At 38.2% G+C, this 18,429-nt stretch overlaps 1 protein-coding gene and 1 non-coding gene across 3 annotated transcripts in view; both read right to left on the bottom strand.

The window, feature by feature from the left end:
• TMTC2 (transmembrane O-mannosyltransferase targeting cadherins 2) overlaps nt 1-18,429 on the bottom strand; it is a 404,595-nt gene that overhangs the window by 96,896 nt on the left and 289,270 nt on the right. The window lies entirely within an intron of this gene.
• On the bottom strand, nt 6,659-6,761 carry LOC112864008 (U6 spliceosomal RNA). Its single transcript, XR_003223939.1, has one exon. It is a non-coding gene; the product is annotated as a U6 spliceosomal RNA (small nuclear RNA).

Below are 18,429 nucleotides of genomic sequence, written 5' to 3' on the forward strand. Positions count from 1 at the left end.
ACAAAATAAAAACTATCATCAGTAAAGGGTCTGTACAAATGTTATATGCAAAGATAGAAAGGATCTGTGAACTTTCTTCCACTTAAGTTTTTCAGGATAGAGAAGAAACTGGCTCATTTATCAATGTCACAGTAAATGGGGTTATAAAATCCTTGTATGTAGTCCATTGGCAAAAAAATATTATATAGCGTTAAAAACATGCATCAGATCTCAAAAGACAATGGTCTCTAGTTGCTCAGTGGACCAAGTTATTAAAGGCAATGAGTCCCAACATCTCCTAGATGCAAAATAAACACACTGAAGGCCAGAACATTCTTTCTAGGGGGAGTACCAAACCATCATGCAAAAACCTATCTTTCTGCTTTGATCACTATTTATTTAGTCAAGTGCCAAATAATGAGGAAGAAAGTTAAATCCTCATGAGAGTATATAAAATCAAGAGTCAAGCAAATGCAAAAGTCAGCCATACACATACATTACTAGGTCTTGGGAAGAAATCATGGTGCCTTGGAGGGAATATTATGTCGAATCCAATTTATTTCTTTCAACTATTATTGTTTTGGAAGGGTGGCAGTTAAGAAAGTGGATAAGAAGAAAAAGTTATTTCTCAGCATGTTTTTCTTCGTGCTTTTAGATTTTGTCAGCATTTTCTATAAGCAAGCATTGTGGAGTAGCCACTGGTTGTACAAACTCCTCACATCAAGCACCATTACTCATTTTGTATATTGGCCGATGTTTGAACACGTGTGGTGGTTCTGAAAACCAAGTAAAAGGGACTGTGGTCAGCTGTGACAAATAAGGGAAATGTGAGTTGAGAGGCTTAGTTTCTACCACCATCTCTGTGACTTGTTTATGTGCTTGTTCCTTTGTTTTTGTTGGTTAAAAATGATTTACGGAAGGCCTACTGTTTGCTTTGCACAGTTCTAAGTAATGGGGGTATAATTGTGAACAACACAGAGTGCTTGGCCTCAAGTCTTAGTTGCAAGAGGCACACACTGAACACATAACCCCATCAGCAGGCAGATTAGTCACAGAGCACTGTGGGCAAACAATTTCTCCAATTCTCATTGAAAGCTGGCCCAGAGACAACAAGCCTGGGTTTGAATCTTGCTGGTTCTACTTACTTAACTGTGTGACTTTGAGTATCTTTTGTAACATCACATCTCTTCTTCCTCATTTGGGAAAGTAAATGTAATACCAATCAATTTTGGAGGGTTGCTAAAAAAAAAATAATCATAGGTCATATGGAAATAACTAGCTTCAGATCTGACATATAAAGCTCTGACATTCTTTGATTTTTCGTCCTTCTATCGTTTCAAAAGAATTCTTCCTTCCAGTTTCACTACCATTATCTTGTTCCTAATTACCAAAATTCAAAAATGCTTTTCAGAATTTCATGTCATGATAGAAACTATCATGCTCAAAATACTTTATTTTATTTAAAATAATAATTTTAAATAAAAACCTTAATTAAAAAAAAAACCTTAAAAAAAAAAAACCTTAATAAGCAGGCTCCACGCTCAGCACAAAGCCCAACACTGGGCTTGATCCCATGGCCCTGGGATTATGACCTGAGCTGAAATCACAAGTTGGATGCTCAACCGACTGAGCCACCCAGGAGCTCCTGCTCAAAAATATGTTAATAGCTCCTACTTTCCATTCATTCTATTTAATAATCAGTTTAATGTCCGAAATCTTCCATAATGTAGCTCAAGTCTTCGTAGATAAATTCTTATACCTTATCAGGCCAATTTCCTCACGTCTTCCCTCAATTATTTCTTCCAGTCTATAATGTTGCTTATTTTTTTGCTTGCTCATATGCATTTTATGCTTCAAGACTTGAATGAAGTCACTTTTCTATAAAGCTTTCTGTGATGGCTCCAATGGCCAGTAATTTGCTCTTCTTTTAATTATGATGATATGATTATTTTTAAAAGAGTTATTACTACTGTGCTAGTTATACAACTTAAACCCTGGGATACTGGACCAAGTCCTATCATATATAAAGTGGTTGGAAAGTGGACATTTAATTTTTGCAAAATTGTAATTCTAGGTAAGTAGTTAGAGTTTGGACATGACCACTCAGTCATACATAAAAGTCAGTTAAAACAGCAAAAACCCAGTATATTGAAAAAAAAGAGCAACTGACAATGCAGAAGATTAGGAAGTCAAGGACATAAAGCAGAGCTAACAGAATTCTTGGTAAATATTCTTTCTTATTTTAACATCAGCACTTGGAATAGTCCTAGATTAGGTTAGGCACTTTGCAGTTAGTGCCGGTGCTGAGAAGTAACCAGTTGGACCTTGAGCAGCACGAAGGCTATGGGACCAGGAGAGCGCAAGCAGGATAAAAAGAGAGAACAGACATTTTCCTGGACAAGGGCTGCACCTGTATCCCGGAATTAGGGCTTTGGACTGTCAGTATACTTACATTAGATTTACATTAGTATATTATTTGTAACATTATACTGAGTATTAACATACACACAGATAATATTATCTAAACTCATGGAAAAATCATTCTCAGTCAGGACTAGGCCTTGTCAGGTCCTCTTCTGACTGGCAGCAATAAAATGTATACATGTTAGATAAATATTTAGTAAAGTTTATATAGCCTTTGTGGGATTATATACAGTATGGCATTCATTTTCACCTTATTTTGTTTTCTAATTAAACTGGATGCTACCACCACTGTTTAGAAGCAGGTGCCCACCCAAGAGGGTGTACCAGGCAAGCAGCACCTCTTCTGATGGCTGATTAATACTTTTCCCAACTACAAAACATACAAATATGAAAATACATAAATATTTTTATATACATACATACCCTACCTCGAACATTCTTAACTCCCACTAGAGCATGCAGGAATACTAGTATAAGAGAGAATTATACTATCATGGCTTTAGCTTGAATTATTTTAGTTTAAAAGGAAACCGTGCCACAAATTTTGTATATATATTTTTAGTAATAAATTAGCGATTATATCAATATCAACCACCCCCCATAAAGTGTGTCCTGATCCCTAGCTCAGAACTATTTTACTGAATGATACCAGAAAACATCAAGACTTGGCATTATTGCATCGCATTATAAATATAAATATATATTTAATAGAAAACCTATTTAATATATAAAATAGTTTTATAAAATATATTATTTTATATTTAATATAAAAATATATTTAAATATATAGAAATATATTTATATATGAATATAATCAGTGTTATTAACCTTGTTCTATGAACAAATTATTCCCATAAGACTTCACCTGTCCTTCAATAGTCATCCAAATATATGATAAATATAATAACCAGTCAATAAATTAACAGGCTTTCACTATTGTCTTTATGTAACTTAACAGCTTATAGTTACCCCTTAGTTATTTAGTTCACATGTTCACACATTGTCACTAAAGTACAGAGTTGTGCACAAACCAGTAATTTTTCCATTTCACATCTGGAAACTTAACATGAACTATTGTCTATGAAACCATAAAAACAGTTCCTTAGAACAAGCCCAATTTCAACCAAATATTTATATTGTAACCAGGGACTATCTGTGTCTTCAGTGTTCATAAGAATACCAGTTGGAATAACACAAAAAACAAACCAGACAATTTCCCTCTAGTGTCCCTGTTTCTTCTTGAAAGGCTGCTGTAAGTTCAGTATGGAAGCTTCCTGCAGTTGTGTATCTAGCAGCCATTTCCATACATTTTAGTGTTTACTCTTTGAAGATGTTTGATAATTGTGAATGCTGGTCATTTTTCACAACCAATGAAATTCACATCTTCATTTCACATTCAATTGTCAACCTATATGGACAATACCTAAGAAAGGGAAGTCCTAAAACAGGCCCAAAAGCTTGTGTAGCTTGGTAAACGTGTTGTTTAAACATGGATGGTGGTTTGATGAGTGCAAAAAGTAACTAAAAAGATACTCTTGAAGGGTTAATTTGTGAAGACCATCATTTACAAATGGAAAGAGAATTATTTGATGTTCTATTTTAACACCACAGTGTTTATACATGAAGTGTCTTTAGGAAATAAAAGTGTTTCCTCCTCAAAATACAAAAAAAAAAATCATTTAAAAATGACTAGCACTTCAAATAACTTTTACAAATGAAGATGATTTATATCAAACCATTTAATTCTCATATCCCTCCAGGTCATTATATATTATCAACCAGAGCTAACTTTAGTTAGAAGCAAAGTAACAGGACAGGGGACGTGGTAACTTTCATGAAGAAATATTTCATCTCCATACTACTATAATATTTCCCCCATCAAAATATCAGACACCTAAAATTTGACCATGACATTTTTTTTAGGGATGGAATAATATTTCTTCTGAAAAGCTTTAAAATACAATAGAATAAGACAGAAAAATGAATGTGGCTGAGTAGCTTACTGATACTAGTTTATGTTTTCCCTCCCTAAATTGTCCTCCAAGTCCCCCTTTCTATAAATGCCAGGCCTTTAGTGACCTCTTTTCCTAAACATCCCAAAGCAGAAGTTGCATGAATACACTTGGAATATTTTGTATAAGGCCTAAGCTCATTGAAAAATTATGTCAAATGACACTGAGGGAAGCTAGCAGTGACAGGGAGTGCCCCACAATGTTTAGGGGCAGCATATGGAGTGCATGGCAAGAACTCCACAGGGAAGGATGATCTGTGGTTTGCCTAGGCAAGGCTGGATCCCAGAACAAAAACTCCCAAACTGAGCAAACTTCCCTGAAACCAAATCCCAAGTTCTACTGCTGAGCCATCAGACTTCAAGTTAAAGGTATCAACTTAGGCCAACTCGAACAGGGCAGTCTCTTTCCCAGCTTTTTTGAACAGCATTGAGCCTCTCAGATTTACATGAACCTTTGGAAGGGGAAGAGGCCACAGGAACTAGCTGAAATTAAATGGCTGACCAAGTGGGATGAAAGACTGTAATGGACTGAATTTCATTCAAGTAAGATAAAGAAGTGGATTGTCCACATACAGCTGAGTCTCTAGACTGAAAGTCATATATATTATAGGAATAATAAGCACAAATAAGCAGTTTGCAAATACCAAAAAATAATGGCTAAAATCCCTATAAAAACATGGTCAACTTAATCAATATTCAATTTACCTAAAAATACAAATTAATGCACTGAGATGTCATTATTCAACTATCAATGAAGTTTCCACAAAATAACAGAATTCAATACTGCTGTGGATTCATAAAAAACAGGTACTCATTTAACACATAGAAAAAAATAATAAAAATGTGGTAATACCTTCCTTGGGAGCAATTTGATATGTATCAAAAGCTTTTAAATCATAGATATACTTTGGCCAAACAATTCTTTTTTTTTTTTTTAATGTTTATTTATTTTGAGAGAGAGAGAGCAAGAGAGGGGATGAATGCACATGAGTTGGGGAGGGCAGAGAGAAAGAAAGGGAGGGAGAGAATCCCAGTCAGGGATTTGACAGCCCAGCGCCCAAGGCGGGACTTGATCCCACAAACTGAGAAGGTCATGATGTGAACTGAAATCAAGAGTCAGACACTCAACAGACTGAGCCACCCGGCACCTTTGGCCAAACAATTCTATTTCTAGGCATTGGTTCTAAGAAAATATAAATGCCAAGAAGCAGCTATTCATTTTCATTGCAGTACAGTTTATACAAACTCAATGTCCATCAGCATGGACTTGGTTAAGCAAAGGTCAATGAAATACTATGTAACTATTAAAATAATTTTGCAAAAACTTATGTAAACTATAATAGATCTCCATGACCCATTGCTAAATGAAATAAGCAGGTTGGAAATTGTACTTTATGTCTTAATTACATTTTTTTAAAAGTAGTCTTCATGCCCAGTGCAGAGCCCAATGCGGGGCTTGAACTCACGACCCTGAGATCACGACTTGAGCTGAGATCAAGAGTTGGATGATTAACTGACTAAGCTACCCAGGCACCCCATCCCTTGGTATTTCAAGACTGAGGAGGAAAGAAGTACATATCTAGAGCAGACTGTTAAAAGGTAGTGATGTGTTCCTGTCCAACTCAATTGTCTTGAGAACACAGTAGAAATAAGCCTACTAAAAAAGGGTAAGAGATTCAGAGATGTGACATATCACTTCATAGAACTGCCATGAAACAGGTTCTGTTACAGGTCTTGGTAATCAAGACAAAGTTTCTGCCCTCCTGCAGTTCATATTCTAGTGATGGAATGGATAGTTTTACACATCCGGAGGTGACACTGTCAGTTACTCTTAAGTACTTTGGTGAAAATTAATACATACTAAGGGAAGAGAACAATATACAAATGGGAGAAGGGTAGAATGATATTTGATAAATTGTTCCAGAAAGACCTTTGTGACATTTGAGAGGTGACCTAAGTAAAGGAGTAAGCGAACCATGCAAAGATTTAGGATGTTTAGAGTTAGGACTTAAAAAGAAAACCAATATGGCAGTAATGGGGTAATTTTCCACCAAGAATCACAGGAAATGAGTGTGAGAGGCACAAAGGACCAGATTGTGTAGGGCCTAGGAGTCGTTTGGAATTAATTTTTCTTTTTTGGTAGTGAAAATCACAGCTTCAATACTGGATACCACATGTTGCTTTGATTCATATCATTTCCTTGGTGTTAATCAGCAAAGAGTCGATCAGACTCTGAGAACTTCAAAAAATATGGAACCCTTTACGAATTTGTGTGTAATCCTTACACAGAGTCCATGCTATTCCTTTCTGTATCAGTTCAATTTTAGTGTATGTGATGCTAAAACAAGTGCCAGAATTTCTTTTGATTAGGAAGGAAAACCATGGAAGAATTTACATAAAGATACAATGTGATCCAACTTACCTTTTTACAAAATCACTTTACATTTTGGGTGGAAAAGTGTAGGAGGCACAGAAGAGAAAACTGGGAGACTTCTTAGATGGTTAATACTCCGTGAAAAAGATTAGGGTCGGTTAAGAGTCAGACTTTGGCACAGGTCATGATCTCTCAGTTCACGAGTCTGAGCTCACTTTGGGCTGTCTGTGGTCAACACAGAATCCACTTCAGATCCCCTGTCTCCCTCACTCTCTGCCCCTCCCCCACTCGCATGTGAGCATGTGCTCTCTGTCAAAAATTAATAAACATTAAAAAAAAAAAAGACTAGGGTGAAAGTAGTGGAAGTGATAAGATGTGGTTAGCTCTGGAATCCGTAGAAGATAGATTGGGTATGGGTATAACCTAAAAACAGAAGTCAAAGATTATTCCACATGTGTGACTTCTGGCACGTAAGTGAATGCATGTTGACTTATTCACATGGGAAAGGGTAGGTGTTGTTAGGAAAGTGAATGCACTGTGGAGTAATCAAGTTCTACTAGATTGAGGTGTTAGGGCAAGAGTACGGAGAACTAATTTAGGTAAGACTGGGCAGATAGGAGGCCGCAGACCAAGCATTGGCAAGGAAGGGAAAAAAAAAAAAAAACAGATACCTGGTACCCTGCATGATAAATAAAGGAAGAAAACCTAAAAGAATGTCAAGAAGGGAGGGAGGGAGGGAGGGAGGGAGGGAGGAAGGAAGGAAGGAAGGAAGGAGAAAAGAAAAAAGACAAAAATGAAAAATAACTTTTAGATTTCAATGCTTTCAACAAAAGAAAAAGTATATATTTTAAAATAACTTTAACTTGCTTTTCATAGATACTTAAAATAATTTTAAAAATTTAAACTATTTGTTGACAGCATTGACATTATGAGTAAAAAGTTAGATTTTAAGGTTCAAATACAAATAGCTAATTTCTGAAATATTATATAACTGAAGGTGTTTAGCTTACTCAGATTTCCTGTTACAAGTTTTCATTTCCTTTCTACATCTGTTCACTTGCATATTTTCCCTTCAAGCTTAAAGAGGTCATCCACACACACTGAAGTAACATTTCAGTGTGAGATAATTAATTTGATAGGATACAGCCACATCTTAAACTCCATCTGGGCAAATTCCTTAGTCTGTTACACTGCCTTGTTATACTAAGCTCAATGTCAAGTTAAAACCCACATATTACCATAATTTGTTCTCCATCTATAGTATTGGTTGATGAAAATAATATTCAGATATTTTATTAAAATGTCTGATGAAGTTGTGGTGAAGTAAAAATTTTGTTTGAATCAAATTTATAACTACATTACAGATAAATATATCCAAACAATTTGCTTTATTTAAAAAAAAATTTAATGTCTATTTATTTTTGAAGGAGAGAGTGACAGAGCATGAGCGGGGCAGAGCAGAGAGAGAGGGAGACACAGGATCCAAAGTAGGCTCCAGGCTCCAAGCTGTCAGCACAGAGCCCGACGTGGGGCTCGAACCCACGAACTGGCAGATCATGATCTGAGCCGAAGTTGGATGCGCAACAACTGAGCCACCCATGCACTCCCAATTTACTTTAAAATGATGTGAACCATTTTAAATATTAAAACTGACTATTTTTAGACTTTAGAGTAATGTGTGTAGGTTACCTTTAAATCACAAAAATAGAAAAAATGTGTTTAAAATTTTTTTAGAAAGTATTTCTTTTTAAATTTTTTTGTAAATTTTTTTTATGGTTTATTTATTTTTGAGAGACAGAGAGAGACAGAGTGTGAGTGGGGCAGGGGCAGAGAGAGAGAGAAAGACACAGAATCTGAAGGGGCTCCAGGCTCTGAGCTGTCAGCACAGAGCCCGACGCTGGGCTGGAACTCACAAGTTGTGACATTGTAACCTAAGCCAAAGTCGGACGCTTAACCGACTGAGCCACCCAGGCACTCCCAAAATTTTTTTTAATGTTTATTCATTCTTGAAAGAGACAAAGAGAGAGAGAGCACAAGCAGGGGAGGGGCAAGAGACAGAGAGAGAGACACAGAATCTGAAGTAGTTTCCAGGCTCTGAGCTATCAGCACAGAGCCCAATGCAGGGCTTGAACCCCCAAACAATGGGAGCATGACCTGAGTTGAAGTTGGATGCTTAAGCGACTTAGCCACTCAGGCACTTCCAAAAATATCTGTTTTCAATTAAAATAATGAACTTTTAGCAATTCCTTAAATTTATTCATTGATTTTCTTAATTCAACAAATACGTATTGGGTACCTATCATGTACCTATCACTGTGTTAAGAATTGTGATGAAAATAGTGAAAAAACATAACCTTTGCCCTTGTGAATCTTCCAAAACAACAGTTGTTATAAGCACGACGAAAAACAAGGGGTGTGGAATATCATCGAGAACAGGTGATTTGACCTAGCCAAATACTCAGAAAAAGTGTTCAAAGGAACATTGCTCCTTTATTGCTCTTTGCTCTAAAAATGTGAAAGAGGTATATGATTAACTAGCTGAAGGGGAGAAAAAGTAGAGACACAGCAAAGGTAAAATCTCTGCGGCAGGAATACAAAACCACTGTGCAGAGCCTGGACGAGGGAGACAAGGATAAAAGGCGGGTCATGTGAAAAGTAGAGCACACCTGACTGGATAGGTTCCAAGAAGCAATGTGTCATTATCTGTTTTGTAAATATCACTCTGAGGGCAGCATGATTACTGGGTTGGAATGGGAACAGAAGGTATGGAGGCAGATTAGTCCAGGCTTTTACAAAAGAGTGATGGGGTTGCTAATGGAGATAAAGATTATTGGACTGACATGAGGGATATTTAGATAGTACAGACAAAATTACATGATGAATAGGAGAGAGAGGGCGATGGAGGGAGATGGAGGTAATAACAAGATGACCTCTAGGATCCTGATTGTGAAATCAAAACAAAAACAAAACAAAAAAAACAAAAAACAAAATAACAATAACTTGTAAATAATGGAAGAACATTAGGATAAGGAAATAAGATTAGTTTTGAATGCAGTTGGTTAATAAGGCTGAACCCAAAGGGCTGACTGAAGGTAAGGTAAAACAGTAATTCAAGAAAATAGAAATAGTCAATTATGTCAAATGCTGAAAAATCATCCACTGGATTTAGTGACACAAAGATTACTGGTAACCTCAGTAAGGTGTGTTTCTGTGAAACAATAGGTCTTGAAGCCAGAAGGAATTGGGGGAAGTGTGAGGGGTGGGGGTAAGGAAGTGGATACCACAATTATAGACAACTCCGTCAATGGCTGGCTGTGAAGGAGAGGGGAAGGGACAATGTCAGCAGAAGGGGAGGAGACACGCTGAGTGCTCTGAAAAAGAGCATAGAAATCAAAACGTAAGTTACAATGAGGCGTAAAAATTAAGGCCTAGGTTTTTTCCCCTTGGTTTCCAAGTGAAAATTAGAAGGGAAAATAACCCCAATTAATTTTTAGATGTCTTAGATAACTTTCCCATTATGGTCTTGGTCAAATTAAATCTGTCCAGAATTCTTTAAACTGAGTCTTTTCCTTCAGGTGCTCTAACAACGATCGATTCCTACTTTTGTTGTGACACTCAACTTAAATATTCTAATTATCATCTCTTCTGCTTGTAAACCACTTTAGGAGAATCGTTTGATCAACATTTAGCAAAGGGCCAGATACATAGTAGGTGGTCATAAATGCGTAAAAATGTTAAATGTCTTGGAAAAGCAAACAATAAAAACATTTTCTTTTGAGAGTGAGAGGAAGAGACAGAGAGAGAAGGGCAGAGAGAGAAAGAGAATTCTGATGTGAGGCTTGGGCTCACCCAATGCAGAACTCGAACTCCTGAACTGTGAGACCATGACCTGAGCCAAAGTTGTATGCTTAACCAACTGATCCACCCAGGTGCCCCTAAAAACCCATTTCTCAAATGCATACTCTCATTGAGATTGTTGCTTTAGTCACACAAAGGCGCAGACTCCAGGGGGTAAATCTGATCATATAGTGAGGCATGAGTGATACCCAAAACGTCACCCCTACTGTCATTATTGTCAACACCTCCATTATACCAGAGGGGGGAAATCACAATTTTTATTAGCATTCTGTGGTCCATAAGATGGCACCAAAAGTTCATAAAAAAATGGTTTCCAGCAGGAAACTACTAGGATGGATAAAGTGGTCAATGTGATTTGATCTCCATTTAGGGAATTCGTGCAACTGGAAAGCCCCTGAATGTTAGCTATTCTCAACCAGTCCAACCAGTCAGCTGCGGTCTTTGTGCAGTGAGTGCTTCTTGTTTGTCATGACCAGTTTCATGAGTTGGCCGGATCACTCCATCCCAAACTATTGAGCAACAGCATGAGAAGCGGCTCTGCGGATGGTCTCCTCCCACACCCCCCCAGCAGGCCTTGGCTCACACAGCTGAGTAGACACACTTGCTGCAGAAGCTTAAATCCCATGGGGATGGTTAGGAACGCTGCGCTGTGAGAGTGGAAAGGCAGGAGCCTCAACAACAGCTGCTTTGCAGCTGGGTCACAAAGGAGAGCAAGAAATCCCTCGACACCATAAAAGGTAGCGGATGATGGGAAGGCAATCTCTGTGCCTCCATTTGTCACTGGCAGGGTGCCACTGGCTCTCAAATCCACATGCTCTCACAAGAGGATAAAGCCAGATGTAAATAACTCCCTAATTTTATACTTTTTTTTTTTTGTATAAAGCTGCGGCAGTAAAAGATATACAGAGTTATTTAATTTATTTAGAGGCAAAATTCTTGGATGATTTAAGTGGGGTGCTGACCAAAACAGGTTCATTTCCCTCTGTTGTCAGTCAGTCAAAGCACCTGGGTTAACAGAGCTCTATTGGTTACAGTTCCCCACTTAAAAAATGAAATTGGACACAGGAATGTAATCATTGGTTAAAAATTCAGATTAAAGGACAGCTAAATTTTTTTTTTTTTTTTTTTTTTTTTAGTTTATTTATTCATTTTGAGAGAGAGCACAGGGAAGGGGCAGAGAGAGGAAGGGAGGGAAGGAGGGTGGGAGGGGGAGGGAGAGGGGGAGGGGGAGGGGGAAGGGGGAGGGGGACAGGAAGAAGAAGAGGGAGAGGGAGAGAGAGAAGCCCAAGCAGGATCTGTGCTGTCATGAACCGTGAGATCATGACCTGAGCCAAAACCAAGAGCTGGACGCTTAACCGACTGAGCCGCCCAGGTGCCCCAAGAACCACCAAATTCTTAATTCAAGCCATCCTCTTTTGCTTCCACCACTTTTCAATCTATGACAGGGAAGAGGTATTATAGACCGTTCTCCCCCAGAGCCAGTGAGCTGACACTGAGATTGTTGATAGCAGCTGAGACCTTAAATCAACTGTAGTTTATTTTACGCACTAAATCAATGAAAATCAATGGAGTTGGGATAAACGATCCATTTATCTTCATCTGAGAGTACTTTCAAGGTAAAGATGCCTCTCAAAGGTAGAATATACTAGAAAGATTCCTACACCATCCAGGCCACATGTATATTGGAAGTGTATGCTGTATGAGTAAAGAACTCTGGTTTGCCTGAAACTACCCTGTCTATGCCCACTGTTCCAGAATAAAAATAAAAGCACCCCCCTTCCTGGTGTGGAGAAATATTCTGCAGTTAAACTCATTCTTGGTTACCTCTCACAGTGTTCACCTAAATTAGAAGAGTCAAACTATGGCTTTTCTAGCACTGCCATGACCCACCAGATGAAACTTCCAGGCTCCATTAGCAGCATCAGTGAGGTCTCACTGTGACCTCAGCTATCCATCCCTCAACGCACTCCTAACAAAGAGGGCATTAATAAAGATATCCTTCCACAGCACAAGACCATGGGCTATTTGTCAAGCATAATTAAGTTTCCATTCATCTCTGCTTCCCAAAACACATTTTTCAAGTAGTCAGTTGTCTCAGCACATAACAATTCTACTCTTAGAGGTTATACAATAAGAACAGAAACATTACAGAGCGGCTCACTATGTGCCAGGCACCATGCCAAGCACTTTCTGTGTATTGCCAAACTACATCTGAGATACTATTATTATCTGTTTTATAAAATAGGAAACTGAGGCACAGAGAGGTTAAGTACCTTGCCCAAGGTGCAAAGCTACATTTGTCAGGGCTGGGGTTCAAACAGAGACAATCTGGCTGCAAAGTTTGTGTCATTATATTATAATCTTGGTCCCAAAGTTTACCACCAAGAATCATGATGCTGCTTAAAGATGAGCTCTACAGAGTAGCCGTCCACCCATCCATCCCTTCCTCATCACGTATTTACAGAGTGCCTACCATATCCCTGGCATTGTGCCAGGCACTGGAAACGTGAAGATAAATGATCACTCCTGCTTTTAGAAACTGAGTAATACCGTGGTGACTCTGGAAGCAGGTCCTCATCAATTGCAAGATAATACTTAAAAGGGCTCTTGTTAGACATATGCTCGGTACATAAGGAGAAAACAGAAACCAAAACATCTATTCTGCCCGCGTGAGTCAGGGGAGGTCTCAGAAAGGAGGTGGCATACTTCAGCTGGCTCACAGATGGAGGGAAGGCTGGCCAGGCACCAAGACAACTATCTGCTCAGTCCAAGTGTTGGTGGCTTAAAAGTTCTCTTTACAAGATCCGAATTAAGAAAATTATTTAGAAAGTCAGCCTAATGGAGAATTTTCTCCTTACTCTACCATCAAAGGACCTGTAACTTACAAAGGTTAAGTTGACATCAACCAACTCAGAACACATCTGTATGGTAAAATAAGGTTATTCAACAACAAAACTTAGCAAATATCTACTTTCTGGCAGCCTAACGATTCTTGAGCCAACTCCTGAGTAATAATTTTCTGTGACTTACAAAAAATGACATCACGAAAACAGCATCATTTAGTAAGCAACACTCATTCACTTGAACTTCTAGAGTGTGAAGTAGCCAGAGGTAGTACATATAAGATTACAGGAATCTTTAAACTAGGTGGAAAGGGGAAAATACACGTACATGCACACACACACACACACACACACGCAGCAAATGGTCAGAGGCTGGCACATTACCAGCAGAACGAGTTTGTATGTATAAATGCGCATGACAAGCATATCGCCGAACTGGCTCGTTCCCAAGTCCTAGCAGTCCAGTGTGCTGACACATACACACATGGGTTTTGGCATTATTACAAAATAAAATTCTCTTTCTTTCTTACAGTCAGAGAAAATGTGTAAAATCACAAGAAAATATGGGCCACTACTAGGAAAACTTGACTACAGAGGTGACACGGAGATGGAGAACAGAACGTCTGAATTTCTTTGCCTTCGGATAGACAATTTAATAGTAGTTCGGCTCGAGGCTCAATTATCACAGTCAACATCTCAGACCCTCTTGACTTGGGTAGGAAAAATGTGTGATGAAGGCCGCACAGAGCTCATTAAGCATCAACCTCCTGAATTGTCTTCATCACATTCTGAAGGTTAACATTTGAGTTGGCAAGTTTATCTGCGAGACCCAAGAGGGACTGATTTGACACACCCCGTCCTAAGGGCATTTTTGACAAAGCAACGCAAAGGTATACACGAGGGCAGTGTATTCAGCTTGACACCATTCTTTGTACAACTGCCACACACACAGAGGTGGCTTTGGAAGAAACACACTGACCTGCTCAAATGTTCAAAATGGAATACATGTGCACTTTGGGGGTATGGGTGCCTTGTCACGAAAACACAAACACGGTACTTTGAAGAGTTGGGGGAAAATATATGCTATTTTTATTTTAAAATAAGCATAGATGTGTTATATAATGGTGCCTGGCTGGCTCAGTTGGTAGAGTATGTTGACTCCTGACCTTGGGGTGATGAGTTCAAGCCCCACACTGGGCATGGAGCTTACTTAAAAAGAGAGAGAGAGTGGGGTGCCTGGGTGGCTCAGTCGGTTGAGCGGCCGACTTCGGCTCAGGTCACGATCTCGCGGTCCGTGAGTTCGAGCCCTGCGTCGGGCTCTGTGCTGACAGCTCAGAGCCTGGAGCCTGTTTCGGATTCCGTGTCTCCCTCTCTCTGACCCTCCCCTGTTCATGCTCTGTCTCTCTCTGTCTAAAAATAAATAAACGTTAAAAAAATTAAAAAAAAAAAAGAGAGAGAGAGAGAAGTTCTGGCATAGAAAGAAGGATACAGGCTTGGAAATCACATAGATCTGAGTGTGAACACCTCAAGAGTAATCCCTGAGTAGCTGGGCTATTTGGACAAGTTGTTTAAAGTGTCCAGAAATTCAGTACCTCGCAGGATTAACAATGATACCTCCTGATAAGGTCTATAGCTGAGACAGATCACGCAAAGCTCTTAAAACAGTGCATGGTACATAGTAAGTGATCAACACATGTTAGCTATTATGATGTTTGTGTAATAGAAACAGCAGTAGCTACTGTTCAATATCTTAAAAGGATTAAGTGAACTAAAATCTATTTTAAAAAGCATAGCACAGCAACACATCATAAGCACGCAAAGAAAAACTTGGTTCTCTTCTTAACTAGAACTTTTTTTGGTTCAAAGGTAAGTCATGGAAGTAGATGATTCTTTTCCAAGTATTTTAAATAGTATTCTGGTAACACACCCACATGAAGAACTCTGTGATTCAAAATACTGTTATCAACCAAATTGTTCCTTGTTCTGAAATGTCTTAGAATGTCATAGGCAAAATTTACCTTTTGAGTTCAGAGAATTTGAAGAAAAGACAAAACAGAGAGAATACCAAAGCTCAAAACTGAAGTAAAAATAACTTATGACCACTTTTGATAAAACTGGGAAACCCATATAAATACTGGTGACAGTTTAAGACTACATTTTCCCTCATCCAGAAATAAGTATTTTCCAGAAAGTCCACTTTCTCTTTGAAATCCTGGCATGACTTGACAAGCTCAGGTTGGTATTTGGCGTGGTTCAATCTGCTACCAATGTTAGAATAATAATAAGATAGTAGGAGAATTATAATTGAATCTTACGATTTCAATATTCAGATACCTGGTATCTGATGGAAGCAAAATTTTAGTTGATCAAAATACAATTCTATTCATACCTGTCCTATTATTTCACACTACTTTTTCAAAGTAAATGGCTATAGATTTCCATGTTAATATTTCAGTTTTTTTATGTTTATTTATTTTTGAGACAGAGCATGAGCAGGGGAGAGGCAGGGGAGAGGCAGAGAGAGGGAGACACAGAATCCAAAGCAGGCTCCAGGCTCTGAGCTGTCAGCACAGAACCCGACATGGGGCTGGAACCTATGAACTGTGAGATCATGATCTGAGCCCAAGTCAGACGCTCAACTGACTGAGCCACCCAGGCACCCCAATATTTCTTTGTTTTTAAAAACAAGCAATGAGGGGAACCTGGGTGGCTCAGTCAGTTGAGCGTCCGACTTCGGCTCAGGTCATGATCTTGCGGTTTGTGAGTTCAAGTCCCGCGTTGGGCTCTGTGCTGACAGCTCGGAGCCTGGAGCCTGCTTCGGATTCTGTGTCTCCCTCTCATTCTGCCACTCCCCTGTTCATTCTCTCTCTCTCTCTCTCTCTCTGTCTCAAAAATAAATAAACATTAAAAAAAAAATTTTAAACAAGCAATGAAATAAGACGTCCTGGATAGGCAATGGATAGGAAAGTAATAGGAAGTACAGAAAATACCCATAGAAGACATTATTTCCAGCAGATAGCTTTGGTCCTGAAGGATAAGCAAGAAATAGAGTAGAAAAGGTAGTTTGGGTTGTTGTTAGACTAACGAGATTAATGATCAAACGAAGTTAGAGGAGCAGGAAAACTATAAACTATGTGCCTATACAAGGGGCACTTAAAATAAATCACATTATCTTTAATGTTTTATATGACAGGTACATATTTTTCTTTCAGGGATAGTGACTATTTTCAATGTTGGTGGCTTATAAGAATAATACAAATCCATTCATTTTACAGATATTTGGATACCTACAATAACATTTTTAAAAATTCCTCATGAGGCACCTGGGTGGCTTAGCTGGTTGAACTTCTAAGTTCAGGTCAGGTCACGATCTATTGCATGGTTCATGAGTTCAAGTCCTACATTGGGCTTTGCGCTGACAGTGTGGAGCCTGCTTCAGATTCTCTGTCAGCTTCTCTCTTTGCCCCTCGCCTGCTCACTTTCTCTCTCTCCCTCCTCTCTCTCTCTCTCAAAAATAAGCAAACATTAAAAAAAAAAAATAATAATAAGCCCTTAGAGTTCTAAATAAAGATTAACTTTTAAAAGTTTTTAAATGTTTAATTATTTTTGAGAGAGAGCACGTGTGCACATGAGAAGATGAGAGGCTGAGAGAGAGGGAGGGGGAGGTTTTACACCGCAAACAGCAGAGAGCCTGACACTCAAACTCTCAAACCATGAGATCATGACTTGAGCCAAAGTTGGATGCTCACCTAGGAGTCCCTTAAATAAAGATTTCTCAAATAAGACATTTAATACAGTAGTTATTTTAATATTTGTTCCAAATTGAGTGAGATTATGTTAATTTGAAGTTATTACTTTCTAAGATCACAAATGAACTTCATGAGGCGCCTGGGTGGCTCAGTCGGTTAAGCCTCGGACTTCGGCTCAGGTCATGATCTCCCAGTTTGTGAGTTCGAGCCTCATGTCGGGTTCTGTGCTGACAGCTCAGAGCCTGGAGCCTGCTTCGGATTCTGTGTCTCCCCCTCACTGTGCCCCTCCTCAGCACTTGTTCTGTCTCTCTGTCTCTCTAATAAACATTAAAAAAAATTTTTTTTAAATAAATGAACAAACTGAGGGTTACTGGAGGGGTTGTAGGAGGGGGATGGGCTAAATGGGTAAGGAGCACTAAGGGATCTACCCCTGAAATCACTGTTGCACTACATACTAACTAATTTGGATGTATATTTAAAAAAATAAAAAATAAAATTAAAAAAAACAGGAAAAAAATGAACTTCAGCAAAACTATAGCAAAAGCATAAAAAGAAAAGCTTGCTTCTCCTATAATCGCCATTAGTGTAAATTCAATTTAATCACTTTCAGTAGGGAATTGTTCATATTGCTCACCATCCTATCAAACTGATATGTCAAGCTGATTCTTCAAGTAAAATATATAAATATTATGATAATTTCTATAAAAGATAATACTATTCCTGGCTGCCATACATTGTACTTAAAAAAAAAAAAAAAAAAAAAGAACAGAGGATTATCTGTATTCTGTTACACCTGTCAGAAGAACACATATTCATTATCATCACTACACTGTTCACGAAATTCTACAAGTTCCCTCTGAAATGAGTGATATATAAGCACTTAGCTGAGATTAGATTTTAAGGCTATCAGAGCAAAATATGTATCCAGAAGATCACATTCCACTATGTTATCAAATGGAACAAAAAGAATATATTAAATTTTGCATTTTTTCATTCCCATCTTTCAATAATTATCAAGATCTATATTCATAGGAATACTGTAGTGTTTTTACTGAGACAAAAGGAAGAAAAATTATTTTGTATGACAAAAGATTGTTTTCCATCTATTTGACCCTTTAAATTCACTCTTTAATCCCTTTTTAATGTTGAGGATCTTTGACATTTTTAAGCAACAGAATGAAACAAAAAATA

Source organism: Puma concolor, chromosome B4 (assembly GCF_028749965.1).
Source record: "Puma concolor isolate L17-30 chromosome B4, mPumCon1.1.hap2, whole genome shotgun sequence".
In the NCBI taxonomy this organism is placed as follows: Eukaryota; Metazoa; Chordata; class Mammalia; order Carnivora; family Felidae; genus Puma; species Puma concolor.